Consider the following 15473-nt stretch of genomic DNA (forward strand, 5'->3'; position numbering starts at 1 on the left):
CTCTATCTATGATAAAGCTGCGAACTTCTCTTTCCCAGAACACTTTAAAATGCAATCTGTACCTTTCAAAGTACCTTATCATAGTATCATAGTATCATAGTATCATAGTATCACAGTATCATAGTATCATAGTATAGTTAGGGTTGGAGGGGACTTCCCTAGGAAGGAGGATGTTGCAATTCCTCTATGTACTTTTTTCGGTATATAGCTGTGGTCTTTCAAGCAATACAGACACCAACATGCCAGAAAGTCCAGTTAATTTGTACCTTATAAATGATTTGGTTTTAAAGTCCATAGTCTTGTGCTCTCCGTGCAGGAAATAGTTCAAAACCCAACAGAAGAGTCTTTGTTTTCCAGTGAACAACAACCTAAGCTACAGTAGTTTTTAAACAAATCCATTCTTGAGATCTAGGAACACACTTGCAGTGTCTTAAAATCTAATGATTTTATATGATTTTTAATTCTAATAAGCATTAGGTGCCTGCTACGTGAAAGCATGGTTAAAGGCTGGATAACAGCCATATAAATATCTTCATATGGAAATGTAGCTGCTAGTGAAAAAGGAGCCATGACTTCATGGGTCTTTTAAAGGAACCATCATCATGTCCACAGCCAAAACAGTTTGACAGTTTACAGTGCAGTGAGGTAAATAGAAGACCACCTGTGAATGGAGCACTAGTCATGATACAGGAGATGTAGAAAAAACCGGGATAGAATGGAGTGCAGAGTATACAGTGAATTACATGGGAGACAGCATCAGAGAGAAGTAGCTTGGGAAACAGCTTGTTATTTCAAACGTGGATTTGGTCTGCTGTGTCCAGTTTAGTTAACAACTTGCTTTCAGAAACTTTGAACTGAAATTAAGATTTTACAAATACATTTTGATTTCAGAATCATTTAAAGAAATTCCTGATATTTTCTGAAGATTCAGTTTGAGACTTCAGAATGTGTTGGGTTCATGTTCTGCTAGTAAAATGATAGAAAATGTGAAAATTTAGTGCAAAATAGATTTGACCATTTTTTTTAAAGAAAGGAATATAATGTCTTTTTTTTCCCTGAGTATCTTTGTGCTTTGTAAGCCTATTTTCATCTCCTCCACCAAAGTAGATGTTCTCTGTTCTTTCACTGAGCCCTATAAATATAAAAGGAACATGACACAGTCAAAATTAGGCCTCTTATAATAAGCCAAAATGTATATGAGGTGAATATTACCTGATAAAGAAATGATAGCTTTGTGATAACTTGAACTGCATGAAAATTAATTACATTGATAATTTCTAGAAACAAAGAAAGTATCTGGAATACATAGCCTGTGTGACAATAATTGCTTCCTCACTCCCCTTTAGCCTTATTTTCAGATACCTCAGTAACAACCAAATGGATTTTTATCAAACTTTTTAAGCACTTCACCTCTAGATTGATCACAAGTCTGAGAAATTTCCTTCCAGGAGTTAATGGTTTGGAAAGTTATAAGCAGCAGAAATGAAGCACTTAAAATGGAAATAACATCCTTACCATGTCTATTAAGCGTGTGCCTTTGTCACCTCAAGCTGTGAGTTCAGATCTCAAAACATACGTGGCATCAGGCTGATTCACTGTTCAGAGGAGAGCCCTTTAGGGAACATTCAGGTAGAAATTGAGCAGTTAACAGCATTCCTACTGGGCTGCTAATGAAGTTGCAACCACGCCAGGTGTTTGAAGTTGTCCAAGACAAGACATAGAATTATTGTCTTATCTAACTAGTGATATAATAACTCTGACAGTATGGAAGTGAACCTTGGTGTCCTGGTCCAAGGTCGATTTATATAGTCTCTTTCTGTCATTCTTCAAAATCATTTGGGTATGCCATTTTCTGCTTCTTGCCTTGAAAGTGTACAGTTTATCAACAATAACATTATGCCATCAGGAGCTAGACATCCAGTGATCTTCACTATTATTTTATAACTATGCGGTGGGAGATGACTAATCATAAATGTGTTGCTCTGATCTTGTCTGCATCCCTTGGCAAGCTAGACCAAACAAAGTTTATACCCTGATATGCTTTTAAACGAGGCACTTCATCCTCTCCAACAGTCCATTCTCTTTGACTGAAACAGAAAGGCATCTCTGTTTTCTTTTACAACTCATTTGTTCAATTAAGAGTTAAATTTAAGTACCAGTAAGTAAATGGTAGTGCTGAACTTCAGGCAATCTGTCCAATATCCTTCACCCTATTAAGATTGTACAGAAATATATTCTATTCTCAAATTAATGTTTTGATTTAGTATCTGTACATATCTTTGAAAGTATCAGTTTTTGAGATTTATTATGTATGTTCCACATGTAGAATAGTTGGTAATGTTGGTAGAAACTGCTAGTGATTCCTCTGTCTGAAAATTCAAGCTTTGAATGTTTAATCCTATTGTTTTGCTACTCCAAAGCAGGCATTAGTAAATTCAGTGCAAGTTCAGGTGGAAGCCTTTGTTTTCTTTCCACATGCCTTGTCATTTGTTCCAGCACTGGGTTTTTCTCATTTTTCTGTACATGTTTTGTGTGTCCCCTGGGTGACACTAGTTCAGAACAACATCTCACAGAAGAAAAACTTAATGGCCCCTGTCATGTAGTTTGTTCTGCAGACAGACATACTCTCTTAACGTGAATTAATGCTCATCCTCCTGGTAAAAGTTTTGGCAAGTGTGCCCCTTAAATTCCTAAAGACATTCTTTTACTAAGGCTTTCTGAGGAAAGGAAGCGTGTGCATTTGCATGTTTTCTTCATCTGCCTATCTATCACTATATCCCTACTGCCTACTCATTGTTTAGTTTATTGGCCAGATTCCATCAAATTTGGCAAGAGGAAAAGACATTTCAAACATAGAATTCTGAGATTATTACCATTAGTCAGCGAGCAGAGCTGCAGTTACTGCAGTGAAAGATGAAGTAATTCTTTCCCTCTTCTAGAGAGAGCAAAGAATGCAATTTACACACCCCACAAGGATGTGCATACCCCACCTTCATCTTCTATATGTCCAGCAGTTGGAGAGAGATTGGGTTCACCAGGTCAGTAGCCATATATTTTTGATGGAAAACTACATGCATTTAATTTCAACCTATCCTTTCTTAAGCATTTCTGCTTTTATTCCAAGTTCAATTCTGAGTCATCAGGCTAACAAAAAGTGCACTTTTTTGCCATTTAGTATCCAGCAAAGTCTTATTTTGTATGCCATTTGTTAATGGAAATCTGTGGGATGAAGATGCATTGTTTTAAATCTCCATTAGTATTTCAGACATCATCTATACAATATCATATAGATCATACCTAGAAAATACATAATACACTGGTGGGAGGAGACACAGCTCACCTTATAATGTGTGCCAGGAACAGCCTGTTCCAAAAGGTCAGATTTAGGTGTAGTCAGCTGTTCTGATTTGACCTGAAGTAGAATCAATTTTTTAACTTCAGTGAAGTCTTGTCTAAGTTCATTTTTCTGAAAGTTTACTGCATGTTTTTCAGACAGTGTTTCTCTCTAGAAGAGATGGAAATGGGGCATTGGAATATAGACAGAAGATTGCTTACGCCTATTCCTACGGAAATCTAGGCCACCCTCAAGCTGGTGGAATGCCGTTAAGTGAAAGGGGCCAAACAGGGTCACATCTGCAGGAAGGAGTGAACAGGACTGGTGACCCAAACCTGACCAAAGGAGTATTCTATTGCATTGCATTGCATTGCATTGCATTGCATTGCATTGCATTCCATTCCATTCCATTCCATTCCATTCCATTCCATTCCATATACATCATAATCAGTGTAAAACTGAGAGATCATTAGCATCGAGCTCTCTGATTTTATTGTCGACATCCAGTGAGCACCTTGTCTGTTTTTAACCCTTGTCTCGGTTCCATCTGTTCCTGAATCCAGTTCATGAGTCCAGCTTCCTCCCAGTGTTGAGTCCAGATTGGGACCTTACCCAATCCTGATTGGCAGCATGACTACAGTGATGTAGTCGTTGCTGGGGGAGGGAAGGAGAGGCAATTTAATGAATTCATATATATTTCATTATTTTCTTATTAATAGTATTCTTATTATTATCATTTGTTTCATTTAAGCTATTTTAGTATTAGTGTCCAACCCACAAGCCTTTTTTCTCTCATTTCCCCTTATCCTGGGGAACAGGGTGGAAAAGGAATTGGGATGACAAATGCTATTATTTAAGTTGCAAATTACCTTTAAGATCACCAAGTCCAGCTGCTAATCTAACACCATCAAGTCCATCACCAAACCATGTCCCTGTTCACCACATCTGTATATCCCTTAAATAACTCAAGAGATGGGGACTCAACCATTGACAGCCTGTTCCAGTGCTTGATAAGCTGTTTGTTTGAAGAAATTTTTTGTAAAATGTAATCTAAACCTCCCCTGGCACAACTTGAAGTTCCACCTAGTGCAATGGTCATAAAGCACTGCTTGGCCTTAGAAACTAGAAGATATTTCTTCAGTTATTTAACGTATAATCATAGAGACACAGAATTGCTTGGTTGGAAAATACCTTTGAGATCATCAAATCAAGCTATATCTGTCCACTACTAAACCATATCTCTGAACACCTCGTCTACCCGTCTTTTAATTATCTCCAGGGACTGTGGTCAACCACCACTCTGGGCTGCCTGTTCCAGTATTTGATACCTCTTGAAGTGAATAAATATTTCCTGATATCTAATCTGAACCTCCACTGGTGTAACTTGAGGCTATTTCCTCTCACCCTATCACTTTTTTACTTGGGTGAAGAGATCAATACCCACCTCACATGAAACGGTCATTTCGAACCCTTTTTATTTTTTTTAAAGTGTCTATTAATCTCTGGACAAAGTAGTATCAGAGAAGTCAGATAAATAGTGATATTTTACATATTTGCCATCTTCAAACATACAAACTGATTTAACATTTTGTCGTGCTACTGTAATGATACAGGCATTGGACAATAAAGAATTATCATCTTGTAAATTTATTGCAAGATCTGTTATTTTCCATGACATATGAAGTCTTTCACAAACCTCTACAGTAAACATGAAAAATGAGAAACTTTAAGGATAATTAGATTGTGTTAGTTTTGGAAGATTTTGATTTAGCTCTAAATTGTATTCTAATAATTTTAACAGCATTCATTGAAACAGATATTTACCGTGAACATCTTACTTTTATTCATCAAGAGCACATTCATTTAAAGTGTATATGCATAATTTCTTTTTTCTGTATGCCAAGTCTAAAAAATAAAGTTCAGATCCAGGATGGATTTTTTTTTTTACTACTGAACATGTGAATGAAATAATTGTTCTTTTTTTTTTCAATAATGTTGAAGAAATAAATTATTAATTGAGTAGAAAGAAAAATACTGCAATGCAGTAAGTTTCAACAATATTCATGCTCATCAGCTTCCCACTTTGTTGTTTTGAAATATTTATACATACGTGCAATAGGGACCAAATCATCAGGAGTGAAATACAACATAGTTTTATTGAAATGAATCTGTATTGTCTCTGAGGTTAAGCCAATTTACATACCTACGCAAGAATAGTATTTCAGTTTTACTGAGAAGCTCCCATTCCTGGTTGTAAAGCAAAATACCTTTCCACATGGCAATATGGATAGAGAAGAACCTTTCTCTTTGGATTATTTAACAGCCCAACGAAGTTCTCCTGCAGTCTCTTCTAAGGTACAGCTCTATAACCCAAAGACTCCAGAATAAATGCCTGTAAGAAAGAGTCTGTATCTGCCTAGCAACCTTAATTTAAATCATAAATTTGGAGACGTGTAGCAGGAGTTTAGCTTCCAAACACCATGAACTAGGGACTCTGAACTACAGAGAATCAAATAAAAAATGCCCAACAGTTATTCCTGACTACTGACACAGCAAGACTTTTTCTGATCTGCTTTAGCTGTGCCTTTATTTCACTCACCATCTTCATTATGGCTTTGCTTCTAAAAGGAGCCTCAGCTCTCCCTGACGCAAATGCACAGTTCTAAATAACTTCTAAGACCAAGGTAGACTTTGCCCTGCATACATGGAAACTGCACAGAGAATCATACAGTAAAACTTCTATGCCTTCAGAAGTTATACCTCTAGTGGACACTAGCAGTGTAACTAAGCACTAGTAACCAATGATGACTCCTCCTCTTACATAAAGGATGGAGAATATGACAAATGAGTTTTGGTGCAACTGATTACATGTGCCACTAATGCAAGATTAGGATTCACGATCACACTTCTCTTACCAGTGAAGTTCCTATGGCAAAAATGGTTTATATTCACCCAGCTTCATGGCTGGCTGTATACCCACATGCAAAGAACTGAAGCAATAATCAATTACTACACAAAACACAAACCATTCAACCAACCAAACAAAACCAAACAGAATAAAACCACCAGAGAAATTCAGAAAGATAATCATCACAAACTATTTAGCAAGATCAAACGAAGCACTGTGGTGTCACAGTCATATGCCTGTATGTCACAGCCATATGCTGTATTTTTGCCTGTTCTGAGGAAAAAAGTAGTATAGGGTTCAAACTTCAGAGCTGTTGTTACAAGGATTTTAACTCACCAAATGGTCTCAGCACTTCCTTTCCATCTTCTAAAACCTAAAGGGAAATTTGATCAAATACCGAATTAATTATAAAATTGCTTTTATGACTTATGAAAACATTGCTCAATTTTTGATTCTCTGAGTATATTTATCTTCAGCTCTGTCTCTGCACTCAAAGTATATGCTACTGCTTGAGTAATTGGCCATATTAAATTAAAGGAGTACACATTTGTCTTTGCTATATATACCAACAAAAGCACTGACCTCTGACTGTAGGCTGAAATACTATAACACAGCATAAAGGAAGGAAGGAAGGAAGGAAGGAAGGAAGGAAGGAAGGAAGGAAGGAAGGAAGGACTTGGTACCCAAATCTCCAAAAAAAGTCAGTGGCATTTGTGCAGTACAAGGAAAATTATGACAATATGGACCGCTTGCGAAAGTCTCATCCAAAGAAAATCTAGTTTCAGGACCATTACAACTAGAACTTTCAGACAGAGGTATCCATAGTTATCCAACAAATGTGAAATTTGATTCTCAAAGGACTGGTTTACAGTTAGGTTAATGGTTTATTACTCCCATGCTGTGCAGAGTTCTTTTCTGTATTGATATAAGGTCTTGTGATAATTAGAAACTACTCTTGAAATCTCATCAGTTTCTAAACATCTTCCTGAAAGCAGGCATGCCAGACAGAGAAAATAAAGCTATCCGTAAACATCATAGTCTAAAATGGTAAAGTGCAGTCTATACATCAATAAAATTTACTTAACAGTGCTGTTCCAGGATTAAACAAAAAATCTTTGTGTGTATCATAAACTATCTTTTTCTTGCTATACTTGAGTCAAATGAGTGAAATTCAAGGTATACTCAGGATAATCAGTAAGGCAACTAGAAAGCCTTTGGAAATAGCTACATAGGTACTAAAAGAGACAACAATTACTGTCAGTAAAATTTGATTTGCAGCATGCTGTCAATTTTACAACAATTTCTCAATGTCTTGTCTTATGTAAATGAAATACATAGGGATTTACACACACCCTAGAGCAAAAGTGAATGATGGGGGCAGATGCAGTGTCAAAACTAACACATTCACACAAGAAATTTTAATGGTTGCAGTCTAATAAGCAGTTTGGTGTGGATTCAGATGTGAAGAATAAAATTAGCTGAATGCATTAGTGGTCACCCTAAATGAATATCAAAAAGTCTGTATGTGACTGAAATGAATTATGAGATGAAGAATTCTGGGGGAAAAAAATAAATTGACACTGTGTTCCAATGTAAATATATTTGGTTAAATTAAAGTAAGTACACTAGCTGTCTCCAAAGTAAGTGTAATGTCTGAGTCAAATACATATTTCCACTAATTATGCAGACAATACTTAGGCAATGACAGTGATATTAATGGACCCTGGAACTAAATGCTACATTCCAGTTTTTTTTCCTTCAGAAGTGATAGGCCTCACAATGAATAAAAAAGGTAAACTTTTTTTTTAAAAAAATACTATTGAATTTCTAAATAAACACATTTACTTGTAACTTAGAGGTTGATGCATTGCTGAAAAAAATTTTAGAGGAAAATATTATATAATTTTTACCTCTTTGTTACAGCACACATTTTGAAAAAGGAATTACTTTTTCATTTAATTTAAAACAATTCCATAGAAGTCACTGTCACAAGGAATTTTAAAAGATGTAATCTTAGCATAGATCACCAAGAAGGATTAGAAACCTGTGGAGAAAACTTACAGAACTGCTAGAAATGATGACAATTATGGCATATAAGTATTCGTAATTTCATAGTATCATAGTATAGTTAGGGTTGGAAGGGACCTTAAAGATCATCTAGTTCCAACCCCTCTGCCATAGGCAGGGACATCCCACTGAATCAGGCTGCACAAGGCCCCATCCAACCTGCCCTTGTACACCTCCAGGGATGGGGCATTCACAATCTCCCTGGGCAACCTGTGCCAGTGTCTCACCACTCTCATTGTGAAGAAATTCTTCCTAATGTCCCTTCTAAATCTGCCCCTCTCCAGTTTATACCCATTCCCCCTGGTCTTATCCCCACAAGCCTTTAAGAATAGCCTCTCCCCAGCTTTCCTGTGGGCCCCTTTCAGGTAGTGGAAGATCACTATAAGTTCTCCTCGGAGCCTTCTCTTCTCCAGGCTGAACAGCCCCAAACTCTCTCAGCCTGTCCCTTGTAGGGAAGATGCTCCAGCCCTCCGATCATCTTTACAGCCCTAATTTGAATAAACCTGCACTATAAATGCCAGAAAACTGGGATTAGATGGATATTTCCTCAATGTCAGAATGTTCTATAGCTGCCAGGATGCTGTCTAAAAGGATTCAGTACTGTCTACATCGAAATAAGATATCAGATAGATATCAATTGTATTGATTCACTGTCACTAACTTTTTTAAAATAAGCAAAAGTGATTTCTAGGAAAATACTTTAAATATGAGCTATCAGAGGTGGTCTTGAATTTTTTGTTCTCAGTTCCTGAATGCTAAGTTGTAATACTCAAAGCTAGTTTCACAAGGGCAGTCAATACTGAATGGCAAACAAATTGACTTGAAATTGGAACAATGTATAAAAATCAGTTTTCTGGAAAAGTAAGCCAAGACTTTGAAGCTGAGCAGTCCAATTAGATAACACTTGCAGATGCTGACATCCTTTATGCTTTCCTGTCTTCTCTGCAAAATTGGGATAATTCAGCCATCCAGCCTGATAATTATCACCTTTGATGTTTGTGATTCACTCTACTGTTGGGGTTAGAATATATTAAAATTCTTAAGGAAGAGATTAATTATGTTGTATTTTGGTGATGATAAACAAACATTTTGGACTGCACAGTGAATAAAGAAGATGAAAGAAATATTGAATTCCTTCACTGAATGAATCAATGAGGCTTAATCACACCTATATATTGAGTGTGAATTTAAATGGCACAGCCAGTCTCCATCATAATGCCGGGGTTGCCTGGGAAGGTTATGGAATACTGTGATATTACTGATATGGACACTGAGTTAACCTGCTAGTTGTCAGGTGTCCAACAACCCATGCTCTCACTTCCACTTCTGAGTAGGATAGGGGGAGAAAAAAAAAGGCAAAAAAAGGTCACGGTTTGAGAGAGGACCAGGGACATCACTCACCAGTTACCGTCCCAGTCAAAACAGACTTAACTTCATAAAAATCTTTTTAATTTATTGCAAATAGAAAATAGAGAAATAAATAAAAACTAAAAACCAAAAATGCCTTCCTCCCAACCTCATTTCCTTCCCAGGCTCATTGTCACTCCTGTTTCTTTTGCCACCTCCCTTCACTGAGCAGAACAGGGAAAAAGGGAATGGGAGTTACTGTCAGTTCAAAACACTTCATCTCAGCCACTTTCTCACCTCCTCACATCTTCTTCTTCTTTCCTTCTGCTCCAGTGTAGGTTCCCTCTCAGGCAATATAATCCTTCAAGGACTGATCCATCATGTTTTGTTTTCTTTTTTTTTTTTTCACAGGGTGCAGTGTGAATTCGGAATCATTCTGATCCAGAATGGGTAACCCACTGGTATCAGATCCTGCCAGAAAAACCTGCTCCTGCATGGACTTCTCTGCATGGACTACCCTGCCAGGATCCTGCTCCAGTGTGAGCTCTCCACAGCTTGCAGATTCTTCAAGGCACATCCACCTACTGTGTCCTCTATGGGCTGCAGTGTGGATAGATGCTCCATTGTGATCCTCCATGAGCTACAGGGCTACAACCTGTATCACCATGGTCTTCTCCATAGGCGGTAGGGAAACGTATGTTGCAGCAGAGGGAACAGCTCTTCCCTCTCCTCCACTGACCTTGGTGTTTGCAGGGTTGTTCCTCTCACTCCTCTCTCACTCGTGTTGCACAGATTTTTTACCCTTTCTTAAATATACTCTTATGGAGGCTCCACCAAGTTCACTGATGAGCTCAACTTTGGCCAGCATGCGTGTCTTAGAGCTGGTGACAGCTGTCTCTGCTCACAGAAGCCATCACTGCAGTCCTCTAGCTACCAAGACCTTGACAGGTAAGACCAATACAAATACCCATCATTCAGGTTCTTAAAAAATGTTTTATGAAGAGTACTCATCATCCATCATCCTCATTTATAACACAGACAGATGGCAAAACATTCTTGGCAATGTCCTCTCTCAAGAAGGAAATGTTTCACAGAATGACTTCTAGAAATGGATACAAAACTTCATTTTCACATGAGCAACCTACATAGAGTAGGAGGAGAGACATATTTCACATTGCATCTGCAGAATCCCTCAAGACTGAGGCGACATCAAAGAACAGCAATAAAGGGAAGTATTTATTCAGCCTGGTTGTTCTTCCTTCCTGTATTGGAGGCCAAGGTAGATAAACGCAGTTCTTCCATCTGCCTGGGTCTACAAAGTTTCTTGAAATTGTGGAAGTCTCTATAGGTGACACTATAATGTCTTTTCTCTTTTTACTGTTTCAAAATCAAAGAGACAAATTACTTAGGAGTTCTTGTCACTAAGGTTTACTGCATATTGCTTAAATTGTATTAAGTGGAAGATGACCATAGATATGAAAGGGACTATGAGTTTTGCTCTGTAACAAAGGATGTCCATATGATGCAGTCTTTTTCGTATAGCTGAACTCTTATTAACACTATGACTTTGCTAGTCATAGTCAGTTAACATATGGCAGACTACTTATACAGCCTTCTTTGTAACAAATTGCACCAGAAGCCCCCAAAATGATACTGTACACAGCTATTTTTTAAAGATGGTGAAGGACGACTATGAAAAATTAGTCAGAAATAGAAACAATGTGTAATCTTGTGGGGTGTTAAAACAACAGGGGTTATTATTGAGATGGCTTAATTCCAGGAACACTAAATGCTTTCAAGTTATTCTTAACACTATATGATGCTATTTAGCACTTTTAAATATAGATGTACATTATATTCAGCATTAAGAAAGGGATACAGATTAAGACAATGCAGCATCTAAGATATTAAAACAACTGTTCAGTGTGTTATATTAGTCTCATTAAGTCAGTTATAAGCCCATGAAATTTGCAGGCTTTTTCTAGCACATGAAGGTCTGTCTTACCAGAAAATCAGGACCCCAGTTACATATCATTGAAGCAAATAGTAAATTACTTATTGACTTTGACAGGATTTGTATGAATATTTAAAAATACTGACTTGGAGTTGCAGAAGTTCAACTCTTTTGAATGACACCAAAATCAGTGTTAAGCAATTTTGTCTTGGAGGGAGAGACTATGATTGGATTAACCTTGAAGAACTGGAATCTTCATGATTTCTTACAGCTGAGGGTAAATCAGTGTTATCATTTCTAATCAGAATGAATATTTTCCAATATTCAGATTCTCCTTTGACCTTTTGATGTAAGATTGATGATTGATAATGGATGGCTTAAGAAGTTTTTTTTAGTACTCATCATCCACAATTCCTCAGCTAAATAACATTACCTAAATATGATGTATATTTATCCTTCCAGGAAAATATTTGGAGCACAAGAAGGAACTATATTTACAAAAACACTGAGGATTCCTTTAATATAGGTCAAAAGCACTTAAAAATGCATTAATGTTTCATATCTGATGGTAGTTGTGTTGGCAAAAATAGGCGTGATAACATTTCACATTATTATTTGCAATGTCAGCTCCATTTTTGGGGGTGCAAGATGTGGAGGGAAGGAGACAAAAAGAGCTGTGTAATTTTTGTCAAGCAATACCATAATAGAGGGGAAGGAAGACCACTACTGCTTCCTTAATACAATTCACCTTACCCTTCACTTTAACTTTCAGTATCACAATCCTGCTGAGTTAAACAAAACATGATAAGTGCTAGGCTTTTTACACAAGTAGAAAGGATGGTGATTGTCTCAGAGAATTTACTGCCTACTGTGTTTATTTCCACTGAATTTAAAACTAAATTGATAACAAAATAAAAACTGTCATAATAGCAGAAAGGACGGGAAACATGAATACCAAGCAGAAAACATTCTGAAAATCATGAAGCTATGTGAGGAAAGCAAAGGGAAGTGTAAAAGAAAGAAATAATCAATATGTAAAGAATAATAATGCTGCTGCCCCTAATGACATCAAATGAGACAAACCTACTTTGATTTCTGAATTTTTTGTAATAAGAGACACTGGAGAGCTATTGCGGAAGCAGCATCCTCTGTTGTAGTAAGTGCTGTACTTTCCCTAATTTTTGGTGTTTTCTTCAACAACATGTTGACAAGTAACACATCCCATATCATCTGGGTGCTTTGCAGTTTTCACAAGGCTATCTTACCATCTTGGTGTCAGGAAACAAAGGGCAACAAAGCCTTTGACTATAGCGTCAAAACTTGGAGAAATTTTACTATGGAGAGAGACTGTCATCCTTTAGGCTCAGGGGAACCATCAGGGAAGTATATTTTCAGATCATTGCCCAATGACTTTCTATGCAGATTGAAAAGAGTTAAGTGGGAAAAGGAACAGCAGGCACAGAGGTGTTTGCAGCAGGGTATACAGTAAACCTCGGCTCTTTTATTATCTGTACATCTACTGCCCACATGGGTCTCTTTTGCTGAGTTGTAGACACCTGGATTTTGGCTTTGTTATTTAAAGAAGATCAAGGGCATACCTTACTTTTCAAGTCAGAGAGGAATGTTTGTGAAGTCCTTAGCTCTCTTGAAGCAATGTTCCAGAATATATATGAATTTCTAACTATTCACATTTTGGAGGACAATTTGGACTGGCAGCTTTTGGGAATGAAGGAGAGTCCCTCCTGTTGGGGCCAGAGTGAGAAAATAATGTTCTTGTAAGATACATTTCACTCCATTTTTGTGATTTAGCCTACAAAAGATAAATATATTTATATAAATTACAAAGCTCAGGAAAGCCAGAAAAGCAAACCTCCTCTCTGCAATTCTTCACTTCATTCTTTATGAACTGCTATTGTGCTAGGAAGAGATACCGTGCAATAAGCCACAAAGCAATAACAGTTTCATTTTCCTCTTCCAAAATCTTCACTGTTTGGCAACGAAAGTTATTTCTGAAAAACAAAATCCATTCTGTGATCTTAATAACATATGCTTCTATGCCAGCATCATATTATGAAAATAACTTGCAGTTTCAGTATGAGCTGCAAGCATGCAGCACCTCTGAAAATCCATCTGTTTTCTAATCTTAAAAAGAGAAAGAAAATGCCCACTGCTGAGCTACTGCAAATCAAATATATACCAGTTAATTAATTAGAAATCTATCTTCTTTCAAGTACAAAAATAGGGACTCTGTGCATTCTGAATCAATCACCCCTCTTTTCATATACTAGTCAAAGAGAGAAGCATGAGAGGAGGAAAATGATGAATATTTTTGAGAGAGAAGTCAAAAACTAAGTTGGCTTGCTTATTTTTGATGGAGATGTATTAATTATGCAGTCACTTTAGAATATGATGCAGAATGTAAAGGTTGTGTCTTTAATTTTTTAAGTTGTCAGCAAAAATGCACGCTCCCAGAGAAAATTCAGAGCACCCATGTTAGAAGCCTGAAGTTGTCCATATGAGTACTTGTTCACTTCATCTCCCACTCTTCAACCTCAGCCGGTTTCCAAGGAGGAAGCAACTGAAAATCTAAAACAATTGTCTTTGATGGGAACAGTTCAGTCATCCTTGCTTAATGCTGTATAAATCAAACTATGCATAAACAGATCTTTTGGAATGCCTGGAGTATCTATAAAAAGGTCTCCTGGAATACTTATACAATTGTTGGGAACTATGGCTTTAAAGTACTATCATGTGGTACAAAAAAATGCTGCACTAGACAGTGCCATTTTTTTCAAATTAAAATTCTTTGTTAATGGTAACAAAGGGTTCTCTGTTGTGTTCTGCCTATGGAGCTATTTTTGATAATTCAAGTACACTTCGAATAAAAACCTTAAAAATAATCACCTGAGCTGGAAATCCATTTTAATCTAGGATTCCAATAACCTAGTGAAACAAAAGTTTTCAACATTTTAATTGCTCTTTGCCCTAACATAAAATAACTGCTCCAGTCACTCATACACAAATGACAGCCTCAGAAATCAAAAGTAATGGTCCAGCCCCTTCAAGTAAAAAAAAAAATTTAGAAAGTCAAATTGTTATAGTCCATATTGTGTTTCCATTTAAAATAGCATTGATTGAAAAAAGTAATCTATCACTCCTTAGGAAAAGAAATGATCCAGTCTCTGAATTTAACCCTCAACTTCAGTACTTCGAGAGAAGAAAAATAATGTTTTCGTTGAGTATGTTTTTATAATTGTTTTGGGTTTGTGTGAAAAGGTTTTGCTACTTGGGGACTACAGACTTGGTTGCTGTGAGTAGATGTCAGAAACTGCCTCTGCAACTGTTAAAATCAATGCCAGCAGCTCCAAGACTGACCCACCACTAGTCAAGGCTGAGCCCATCAGCAATAGTGTTATCCTCTGTGATAACATATTTAAGAAGTGAGGTGGGGGGCGAACCTGCACAGCAGCAGTGAGAACAGAGCAGTGAGAATATGTGAGAGAGGCAACTGACAACCCTGCAGACAGAAAGGACAGGGAAGAAGAAGGGTGAGCAGGTGCTCGGGGCATTGCAGAGATTCCCCTGCAGCCTGCGATGAAGACCATGGTGAGGCAGACTGTCCTCCTGCAGCCCACGGAGGCTAGCGGTGGAACAGATATCTGCCTGTAGAGAGAGGTTTTACTGCTGTGATTGACCTAATGTAGGCAGTGTTTGTGTATCTCCTAATTTTAACTTATTTCGGTGTTGGATTTTGGGGGTTTATTAATGTGTCATGCTAATCCACAGTTGGTCTGCCAGATTATTGTTCCTTTATATTAACTTGGAGGCACCAATACTCTGGGGATGATACGAGACTTCACCTT

The sequence above is a fragment of the Cuculus canorus genome, chromosome 2, assembly GCF_017976375.1.
Source record: "Cuculus canorus isolate bCucCan1 chromosome 2, bCucCan1.pri, whole genome shotgun sequence".
Taxonomy (NCBI): domain Eukaryota; kingdom Metazoa; phylum Chordata; class Aves; order Cuculiformes; family Cuculidae; genus Cuculus; species Cuculus canorus.